Genomic DNA, 6,856 nt, shown 5'->3' with positions numbered 1-6,856 from the left:
GTGATTGGTTTGAACAACTGACAGTGGGCTGTTTAGGCTTAGTGCACTGCAAAGCAGATTCTCAGGAAGGCAGTTGTTATTCTGGGCCTTTGGGAGTGCTCTTTTCCTCAGGCCCTGTACTTCTAGATATCTTTGTCACACGTTCCTCCTTGTAAGCAAAGCTCAGCTCCGAACCTTTACTTGGGTCTCTCTGTGTTCTTGGCTTTCCCTGGTCTTTTGCAGCTGATCTGCTCTCTAGTCTGCTTTTGGGGGGCTTGGACTGGTGCCTTCCTTGGCTCTAAGGGGAGCTGCCTGCCTGCCTGCCTGCTCTGCTTCTTTCCCTGCTTGTAGCTTCTTGCCCGGCCCTTCTTCTCGGGCTCTTCCTCCTTTGACGGGAGAACGGCCTGTCCAAAACGCCTGTCCCACCTGGTCTCCTCGTCCAAAAGGCAGCCTCGCCCCCTGCCCTGGGGCCGCTTTGGCTTTCGCTGTCTGTTCCTGTCTCTTGGTGGCCACCCTGTCTGTGCTACGGAGACTAGGCTGTCACAACCCCATGCTGGAGGAGGGCTTTCCGTCGCTTGAGGCCCACCCACCGCCTCCCCGAATGCCCTTTAGCTACGCTGCGGGTTAGGGCGGCGTGGCCGTGTCGCCCAGGAGCGGGTTTTCCCTTTTGCACACCTCTGACGGACGGAGCTGGTTTGACTTAACTGTTCAGCACGCACCGACCCTCGGGCCTGGGCTGCACGGGGAACGTAAATCGGCGCGGCTACATCAGTCCGCGCCTTGGTCGGAAGAATTCTTCCGTCGACCTAGCTCCCGCCTTTCGGGCAGGTGGATGGCCGGCACCAACGAGGAAAACCCTCTCCAGGACCCTTCTCCGGGAACAGTGCCCTTCCGTTTGGGGAGATTATGCTGCTTTAAAAAAAGAGAAATTGTTTAACTGCCTTTCTCTGAGGCAAGGTTGACTTTGTATTGCTTCCCTCGTGGCTCCTTATAGCAGTTGTGTTCTGAAATCTTTAGGGTTTGACTTCATTTATGATGAAATCTTGCTGTAACTTTATTCTAATTTTCAATGAGTAACTAGACCTGAGCTGTTTGGTGTGTTAGTGGAGGATTGTTTAAAAACCTGGGATTCCACTTTCTGCAGCCTTTCCATTACATTTCCTCTGAAAGCCCACCGAAAGCCTCCACTTCCCACATAACTCTCTCAAACCTGCAGTCATCAGGCATACAGAAGATGCTTACAGTTTCACTCCATACGAGTCCAGTTTCTCGCTGTTTCCTGTCTAACCACTGCACACATATGGTATCCCCTCCCTACCCGGAGCTGCTTCCTGGCTTTTGCGCTCAGGACAGGAAAACGAGAATGGAGAGGAAAGATGTGCAGGGAACTCTTCCTCAGCTCGCACTCCACTCCCCAAGGGCCTTTCGAGGTCTTCTACGGACTTCAGTTTCATTTGATTTCCAAGGTTTATGGGCTCATTAATTAGCCATCTCTCCTAATGCAGGGATCCTACGGGTCAGACCAAAGATGGATGGCCCAAAAGAGCTAAGAAACAGAAATAAAGGTGAGAGCTAGGCGTTACATTCAGATGAGCATCCAGAATCTGACTGTGCCCTGGCATGTTCAACGCTGCCCAAAAGAAGGAGCTCGTCAGGTCCCTCTGCTAGCACCCAAATCTGGTGGCTAGTCGGTCTGCTGGGAAATAAGGAAAAGGAAATGAATAAAGGAGTCAGGCAATAACAAGGAAATGAAGAGGTTTGTCGAACGGGTTCTGTCTGATTTACCGTCTTCCCAGCTACCCGTCCAAGTTAAAGACCTAGCCCACTATCCTGTCTGCTGACAGCGGCCAATGCCAGGTGCCCCAGAGGGAATGAACAGAACAGGGAATCATCAAGTGCTCCATACCCTGTCGCCCATGCCCCGCTTCTGGCAAACAGGGATACCTAGCTAGGGATACCATTGGCGAAGCGCCATAGATGGACCTATCCTCCATGAATTTATCTGGTGCTTTTTTGAACCTTGTTATAGTCTTGGCCTTCACGACATCCTCTGGCAAAGAGTTCCACAGGTTGACTGTGTGGTGCATGAAGCAAGACTTCCTTTTGTTTGTTTTAAAGCTGCTGCCTATTAATTTGATTTGGTGACCCCTAGTTCGTGTGTTATGAGAAGGAGTAAATAACTCTTTCCTTATTTACTTGCTCCATGCCGGTCATGGTTTTATAGACCTCTCTCCTATCCCCCTTTAGTCGTCTCGTTTCCAAGATGAAAAGTCCCAATCTTATGAATCTCTTCTTAGACGGAAGCTGGTCCATATCCCCTCATCATCTTTGCTGTCCGTTTCTGAATCTTTCCCATTCCCATATATCTTTTTTGAGGTTGGGGCGACCGCATCAGCACGCAGTATTCAAGATGTGGACGTACCATGGATTGATATTGAGGCGATATGATAGTTTCTGTCTTATTACCTGTCCCTTTCTTAATGATTCCCAACGCTCCGCTGCACATTGAGTGGATGTTTTCAGAGAACTATCCACAATGACTCCCAGATCTCTTTCTCGAGTAGTAACAGCTAATTTAGACCCCCATCGTTTTATAGGGATAGTTGGGATTATGTTTGCTAATGTGCATTACTTTGCACTTATGAGCACCGATGTTCATCTGCCATTCGGTTGTCCCGTCACCCAGTTTTGTGAGATCTCTTTGTGGCTCTTGGCAGTCTGCCTGGGACTTAACTCTCTTGAGCAATTTTGTATCATCTGCAAATTTTGCCACCTCACTGTTTAGCCCTTTCCCCAGGTCATTTATGAATAAGTTGAACAGTACTGCTCCCAGTACAGACACCTGGGGATAAGAGAGGGCAGATCCTCTTCTGACACTGGCAGACCAGGTGCCAGCTCATGCCAAGGCCCCTTACTGAAAAGTGACAAACGCATGGCTGGAAACTAGTCTTGCTCACCTGTTTGTTAGTGTTGTTAAAACAGGCATTAGCTTTATAAAAACGTGTTTAGAGTTTATGACAAGCTCGTGAGTTGCTGCATGCATTATTCTCATCTATAATAGCCGTAGCCCATGTTGTAAGGTGATATATAAGCGTTGGCACTAAAGCTGTAAACCCCCTTGCCGCCGCCACGCCACCAGTCAGGAGAGAAGCATTACCAAGTGTGAAATGGTAGTTTACCAGAAGAGGCGTCATCTCCTTTCCAACAAGAGCAGGCCCTGACTGAGACATCAGACAAGCCACTGTGGATCATCTGTGGACAAAAGACTTGGCTGATTGCTCCTCCTCACACACCTCCGAGGAGGCAGAGCCCTGCACAAACACTTGCCCCCATCAGCTTGAGCTCTGGGGGAATGGAATAAAAATCCCTGTCAGGAAGAAACTGTTGTTCCCCCCTCCCCACGATGCTGCTTGGACTTCAGGGAGACGGCACACCTTCTAAGCATCAGCAAGCGATCCCGGCTGTTTGGCTAGGGTTAGCCCTAAAGGACACGCAGAGCTTGTGTGTTACAGCAGCTTCTACTACACCTGGGTGGCAAGATAGAGTCAGGGTGCCCAAGGGGTCTGTCTCTGACTCCATGTTAAGGCTGTTCTAGTGCCTGAGGAGTTCACACTTGATACTTGGTGGGTGAAATCAAAGTGTGGAACACACAACCGTGAGGAGCCCCGCTGCCTGCCAGCCCCAGGCGCCGGGGGCTCCTGTTCTCTGGGGCTCTGGCCATAATAGAAAGGTAAGTTTATAGGTTGCCTGGTTCAGAAAACCAGAAGGGAAAGAAAGAGAACCCACATTACATTTTTTAAAAAAAGAATCCTCCTGATTTGTAAGCCACTGTCGTGATTTTGGGGATTTTCCAATAGTGAGGGTGGCAACAATGAGAAGCTAAGGGTTATTATTGAGCATTTAGATTACAGTAGGCTTGGGGGAAAAAAAATCAGGATTGGGGCCCCTGTGTGCCGGGCGCAGCACGACACCTAGTGCCTTGTCTTGATCTTACGAACCAAGATACATAGAACGTAGGCCGGGTGGGGAGAAGTCTATGTAATTCATGCAGTTGTGGATATACACGTGACCTCAAATATTTCCAACCGCCCCACCCCAAACCACCCCCCAAAAAACAAACAAAAACAAACCAAAAAACCCCATCTCCCCAACAGACCCAGTATCTGGAAAGGATTTGTCCCTCATACTGTTGAAAAGACTCACAGCAGAAAGAAGGAGTCCAGCTTCTTAAATAATTCTCTAGCAAGACAAAGAAGAACCTCTCATATCTATAGACTCACAAAACACTTCCAAGAAACTGTAAAGAAAGAAAAACACCCAGATTTTTCTGCTACTTCAAAAAAACATCTGCTTTAAGGAAAGTGTCACAGTTCAACTTTTTTTCTTCTTTTCTAACCAGAAGGTTCTCCCCTAAAGGAGATACACCGTTCCTGGAAGCACTGCAATACCAGGTCGATGCATGGGGCAGACAAAGCAAGCTTCTGTTCTAACCCCCCCTGTTTCAAAAATTAAGCTAATATACAGCCCTCACATCAAGGATATATCAGAGATTAAACTGATAAGAACAGATTTAAAGTTTATTAGAGAATATTTGAAAATTTATTAGAGAATATTTAAAAATAAACAATACATAGTGTTTGAAGCGTCAGTTAATGTGTCATTGGGGGTAACATACAGGTTGTAGGGGGATATTAGCGTTTGGGTATTGGACAGCATATACATATACACAGTCTGTCATGTCCCCAATGCGGGCTATACCGTGGGTGAGTTCAAGGTACAGGCAGCAAACAGTGAGGGTACATCATTCATATAAACAGGTTATAGGCAATCATGGGCACGAATAAATGAGCAGACTGGGTAATGGCAATAAAGTGACCCTCCACTACACTTTGATCTGGGAGCCAAGGAGCCAAGAAACAATGCTCACACTCTGCCACGCATGCACACCCCTGCGCCCACCCATTTCGACCTCACCAGGACGAGCTCCCAGACACGCAACAAACACCACAACTCGGGAACTCTACCTGAGAATCACTTCCCCAAAATGACTCCAGTGGAAGACTTCGAAGCAAGAACCCTTAACACACAATTCTGTTCAAAGACAGACAAGTCTTGCAGACGCATTCCTCTCCCTAGTTTCCCCTCTATACTCCTAATTTCCATAAACCCACCCACTGACCTGGACTACCAATCTCTCACGGTTAACTCTTACAGCAAAACAGGGCAAAGAAAGCCTATGCAGGCGCTATTCCGCAGCCCTGAGGCTCTTTTTTGCTCCTTCCCACAGAACTAGCTCAAACAGACAGTCAATTGCATCAAAGCAATTCCTTGCCATTTGGGGCATTGGTGCCCTTTAGTCCCTCTGAGGTGATCGGCTGGTTCCTTCTGGCCTGAAACGCTAGGAATCTGACTCAAAGGGCCACAACCTTCCTCTTCTTCTGCTCCTATGAACTAGCCCTCATCTGGGCAAAACGTTGACCGTTTCCTAAGTTAAAACACTGGTGTTTTCCCAACAGGAAAGGGATGGACAATTTCTCTTCTGTGGGAAGACGAGGGAAACCATGCAATCACCTTCTGGAAGGTATATTAAGGAGGGCGGCGGAAGAACCCTCACGGACTAGACTAAGAAAGCAGCTCTTGAACTGACCTTCCAACAATGACAAACTAAAATCTGCAAGAGCAGCTTTTCAACTCAGGGGCCCAATAAGAAGCCGTTACCAATAACTAACCGAAGAGTTACAAATGAATCCAAACCATACACTTTTAGGAAAAACCAAACGTTAACACAAACAACAACGCATTTCTTTGCTGCTCTTCAACCGTGATACTCTCCTCCACCGTTCCTCCCAAAAACATACAAAACCAAAGAGCCAGTAGAATGCACATCACAAAACAGTCCCCTGCTAGCTAGGAAACCATCTCACTAACATGAGAATCTTAAAGAAAAAAAAACCATTTTCAGAGCTCTGAGCTTTTTTCATATACTATAGAAAAACTTCAGCCAGTGACACCAATTCAGGTAGCCCCCTTCTGTTTTTCTCACAGCAGACAAGAGCCTTGCCAAAGCAAAGCCTTAAAAAATTGGGTACAAACTCATAAACATTCCTCTCCACGGAAAAATGCAAAGGGAAATAGGCTGGCCAGGGGCATGAGGACAATGGCCCAGACAAACGGGGAGGGACTTGGTCCAGGGGTGGAGGAAGACAGAAAAAGGGACAGGCATGGGATTGGCTTTCTGTCTTTTTTCCTTTGCTCAGCATTTTACCTGTGACTGTAATGGGGAGACTTGAGAAATACCTGTGATGCCGGTGAGGTAGGTGGCTGCCCCGAGAGCACAGAGCTGAGCATTTTCTACTGGATTGCTGCCTACACCCCCAGCGCCTGGCCATGTTTGTATAGTGGTTAGTACTCTGCGCTCTGGCCGCAGCAGCCTTGGTTTGAATCCGGGTCACGGCATTGCTTTTTGGTGGGGAGGGGCTATCCTGCAGCACGCCTCGTGGCTCAGTCTGATGGTGTCCGTTTGCAAAGAGATCCATCAGCCGGACCTTAGTTTCTGCTTGGTAAAGGCAAGTCAGTGGGGTCCATCGGTCAGAAAAAGAGTACCAGGACTTCTTGCTGGGCGCCAGGGTCCAAAAGCAGTGCATTACCTCCTGGAAAGGGCTGTGTTTCGAATGTCCGTCCAGTGCGCGTTGAAGGGAAGGATCTGCGTGCCTGGGAAGCTGCGTCCCTCCAGAGGCGCTTGAGAAGCCAAAGGGGCCATGGGTGAGTTTGTGATGAGGTGAGTGTGAAGTGTGGAAGGGGGAGGGTGGCAAGAGGAGGTTTTGAGAGGAAAAAAGTTGCTGCTGAGCTGGTAGGGGAGGGCAAGGTCCCAGGCGGG

At 48.4% G+C, this 6,856-nt stretch overlaps 1 non-coding gene across 1 annotated transcript; it reads right to left on the bottom strand.

Annotated features, from left to right (window-relative positions):
• Nucleotides 1-4,393: 4,393 nt before the first annotated feature.
• Nucleotides 4,394-4,582, bottom strand: LOC123360716. Its single transcript, XR_006576054.1, has one exon. It is a non-coding gene; the product is annotated as a U2 spliceosomal RNA (small nuclear RNA).
• Between the last annotated feature and the right edge of the window lie 2,274 nt (nucleotides 4,583-6,856).

Source organism: Mauremys mutica, unplaced genomic scaffold (genome assembly GCF_020497125.1).
Source record: "Mauremys mutica isolate MM-2020 ecotype Southern unplaced genomic scaffold, ASM2049712v1 Super-Scaffold_100297, whole genome shotgun sequence".
Lineage (NCBI taxonomy): Eukaryota > Metazoa > Chordata > Testudines > Geoemydidae > Mauremys > Mauremys mutica.
The sequence above is the reverse complement of the archived record's forward strand: the minus strand, read 5'-3'. Positions and strand labels throughout refer to the sequence as shown.